General features: G+C 43.7%; 1 non-coding gene across 1 annotated transcript; it reads right to left on the reverse strand.

The window, feature by feature from the left end:
- Positions 1 to 514: 514 nt before the first annotated feature.
- On the reverse strand, positions 515 to 623 carry LOC118008382. Its single transcript, XR_004678684.1, has one exon. It is a non-coding gene; the product is annotated as a U6 spliceosomal RNA (small nuclear RNA).
- Between the last annotated feature and the right edge of the window lie 3,719 nt (positions 624 to 4,342).

Here is a 4,342-nt window from a genome sequence, read left to right on the forward strand (position 1 = left end):
TTATTTTCTATTAAGCTTAAAATAGAATCCAAATTTCTTAACTTGCCTGATATAGCCCTATAGACTTTGATCCTGTCTGTTTCTCCAACCACATCTTGTTCCATTTTCCCTTTTTGGAGTACTTCTGTCACACAAATGTTTTTGAGCTCTGTGAACATATCAAGTCTTTGCCTACGCCATCCTCTCTACCTGCAATGCTCCCATCCCTGTCTTCGAGTTCTCAGCTCAAATGTGTCTTCCTCTGATAGATCTTCCTTGATTGCCTAACCTAAATTAATCCTCCCTAGAGTTTTCCCATAGAACCCATAGTGCTTATCACGAATTATTTAAGTTTTTATTTAAATTCCAGTTAGTTAACATACAGTGCTATATTAGTTTCAGGTGTACAATATAGTGATTCAACACTTCCATACATCACCTGGTGCTCATCACAAGTCCACTCCTTAATTCCCATCCCCTATTCAATCCATCCCCCTGCCCACCTCCCTTCTGGTAACCATCAGTTTGTTCTCTAAGAAATATGGAACACTTCATGAATTTGCCTGTCATCCTTGCACAGGGGCCATGCTTATCTCTGTATCATTCCAATTTTAGTATATGTGCTGCCAGAGTGAGCAGAGTACTGACCACAATTTAAATTGTCTGTGTATGCACGTGTTCAATGTCCATCTCCCCTACTAGAATGGCAGTTCATGAAAGCAGTATGTTCCATTTGTTCGGGATGATATACCCAGTACCTATATACCACCTGGCACATTTTAAGTCCTCTTGGAGACCAGGAGGAAAGAAGAAAAGAAAGTAACAAAGAAAGAAAGAGAAAAACAGAGAGAAAAGGAAAGAAGGGAGTGAGGAAGGAAAAGAAAAAGGTAGTCAAGCTAGCATATTTTCATTTTTACTCATTTTTTTCACTAACAAGATGGGTGACCTTAAGTAAGTCACACAACCCTCTTTGTCCTTTTTCCTGCCCATAAATGTTTGGGTGTCATCATAGATGGGATGCCCTCAAGAATAGAGACAATTGTCTGCATTTGTGGGGGAAGGAGGGGAGGAAAGTTGGAATAGAAGGGAGGAAGATCTAGAAACAGGTTGGTCCTACTGTGGGGTTGGGTCTCTGGGGGTGGGGAGAAGGCAGGGGGCAGAACCTCAGATACCTTTGTTTTCCAAAAGCAAGGAAGACCCAGCCAGTGATATAGGAACTCTGTGAAGAAGATGGCCCTGCCTGGTCCTTCCAGGCCAGTGAGCTGGTGAACTTCCCCACCCCCAGCATGGAACAAGCACCATGATTCTGCAGTGGAGGAGAAGAGCCCAGAAGCGGCCCTGGTTGGCCCTGAAAGCAGCTTGCCTCAGAGGTGATCTGTATGGTTTGGTCACCGTGGCGGTACTGATACATGCCCAGCAGACAGACGGCAACCAAGGGCAGATGCCCCACCCCTTCCAGGCACCTCCATCACCTCGGAGCTATGATGACAGACAATCTCAGGGATTTGATGGGAGGCAGCTGCAGAGACTGGGTTGACATGACTGCCTCCTGCAAAACATGGCCTTGAAATAGGAGAAAAATTCACATAAGAAGGGTTATATTTACTTGCACACCTGAATCTATGAGTTGAACTCCAATCCGCCACATAATAATTTTGATTAATTTCCTTTGTCTTCCACCTCATTGACCATGTGCTCCTGGTTCCTCTCATCCCTCACTCTTGTCTGATCTCTGTTGCCATCTATCTTCTCCCCATTTCTTCCTTTTATTCTTCCTTCCCCCGGTATCCTCCTCCAGACATTTCCTTTTGTACTGCACACTACCTTCTAGCCCACAGAATCCAGAGCAAAAGAAGCCGAACTCCGAAATGGAGGCCCCCGTCTGGTCTCTGCCTCCCTCATGGGCCCTCCAAGCTCTGTGGCCTCAGTCATGTTTTCTGATGTTTTAACACCTTTCTTGTCTCCCCTGCTTCCCCAGTGATTTTCTGCAGTCTCCCTTTTTCTTTCCATGTTGGTCCTTAAGACTCTCCTGTGACCTCACTAATAAAAACATTCCCATTAATCAAAACACCTTAAAAAAGAAAAAGAAAAAGAAAAATCTCTCTGCCTATGATATACGGGCCAAAATCCTTCACCTGGCTTTCCGTACTTCTCCAAAGTGGAAGACTCCGCACTCACTGCTTCCACGAGTCTCTTATGGAAACCCTTTTCTCCAGATGGACCTGGATTGTTACTAAATTCACGCACCTCTTAATCTTATCCAAGTCACTGCTTTTGCACCTACTGTTCCCTTACCTAAGTGACCTCTCTCATCCTCTCCCCCTGTGCTAACATCATCACGTGTCAAGGAACAGCCCGAGGCCTGCTAGAACCCTCCCGGTGCACATTAGCCACATAACCAGTCCCCCATACTCCCAAACCTTATAGCTTTTATACTTCTCTTGGACTCTTATTATCACTGTTATGTACAGTTATTTATCTTTTTACCATATACATTTTCCCTTCTGAATGAGAGTATTAGCTCTTCATATCAGGGACTTACCTTTTTATTATTATTATTATGGTTGTTATTGTTATTCTTTTTAACAGTGAAAACAGTGTTACATATGTAGCAGGTTCCTCCTTAAAGGTGCATTGAATAACACTTACTGAATGAATCAATGGCATCAACTTAATATATGTTTATTAATTGAATAAGGAGACATGGTAAGAACAAAGTGAGTATGTACGGAATAAGTGAATGCCTGCAATGAAGCCAACAGACTGCCCAGATGTTCTCACCCACGGGGAGAGTTCCACAGCTCCAAGTCACAGTTGGATGATATTTACAAGGCTTAATACCATCTTTACTGACTTATCTTGAGTTTTCACTGATATCAGAAATAAATGTTTTTGTCATGCAGCCTAATTTAAACCTCTTGGCATATATGAGCATTGTATTCATAATGGGACTATTTATACTCATTTGTTTTGCTTTAATACAATTTAACTCAGAGTTACTATATAGAGACCATTATATTTTTCTGATGGCCCAGTAAAGCCAAAGATATTTTAGAAGCACATCTGGGCCAGAGGCCATTACTTTGGAGATGAGGGCATGGGGGTACAGAGAGGTTAAATACTATGTCTCCACGACACACAGCTAACTGGTGAAAAATCTGGTCTGGAATCCAAATCCCCTGAGTCCCCATGTTGTATTGTTTCCTATATCCTGGTGCCTCTGTCAGTGAAAGGATGAAAGGACAGTGTGCAATAGGGACATTCCCACCCCCACCCCATTTTTAAACACTATAAAAGATGACAGCACAGCGTATCCTGTGCTGTGAGCAGGAGGAGCAGAATTCCCAGCACCCTGAGCAAGTCCCTATGGCAGTTCCACTCAACTCGGGCTGGACTGAGACGGGTACATGCGTTTGATCCAGGCCCAGACACACGTGCGATACCCAAATGAGCTGAAGCCAGAGCTGAGACTCAACCATGAAGGGCAGGAGTGGCCAAGTGGGAACGAACCACCTCGGCCCCACTTGTGTGGCATTTAGGATCGTCAAGGGCTTCTGCTTACTCCATCCAATTCACCTTGACTCATAGGACTTCCAACCTGTCTCAGCTCTGTGGTAAGAGGAGGCCCAATGTACTGGTCCTCCCAATGTCCCACACATACCTATTAACAGTGACCTGCTGGTCACAAAGATGTAACCCACTAGCACAGGTAGGTGATACAGGAAAAAAACAAAAACAAAAACAACTTGGCTAATTAGCCAAGAGACTGGATTCCAGAGATAATCCTGCTGTTGTCTAACTGTGTAGATTTGAAATTAGGCATTTAGTCGACACACTTGTATCAAAGGGGGGCTGGGGTTAGAAAAAAGCTTTTCATACAGTGCTCAGATAGTTTCAAAGAGGTACAGTAGGGTCTCCTAGGAGGGTCTCTGTGGCTTTATCAGCTGCGTTATCACATTGGGCATCCACACCTCCCAACCTGACTTCAGAACTATTCTGTCTTCATCTGTGTCAGTATCCTGCATAATGCTTAATCGGAAAATAATAAATTCTGCTTTAAAAACAATAGTAATAAAAACAAAATTACTTTGGAAATCCACTGGAGTAGCTGATGTCTAAGGTGCCTACCAGGTCCTTTAATCTATTAGACATTTGTGGGCAGACTGAGCCTAGGGTGCTGTTCAAATCATCCCAAGTAGGTCTGATCCGGCCTGCGATCAGTCTGTGTTTTTAAAGGAGCCCACCACAGAGATTCTTCGAGAAACACCCCTTCCCCTTGAGGATCCTCCAGGCCATAAAGCAATCCAGAATTCTAGTTCAAATCAGGTCATGGATGAAGTAAATTCCTTGTAGTTTTCCCTTG

This window comes from Mirounga leonina, unplaced genomic scaffold (genome assembly GCF_011800145.1).
Source record: "Mirounga leonina isolate KUSES-001 unplaced genomic scaffold, KU_Mleo_1.0 Mir_125, whole genome shotgun sequence".
NCBI lineage: Eukaryota > Metazoa > Chordata > Mammalia > Carnivora > Phocidae > Mirounga > Mirounga leonina.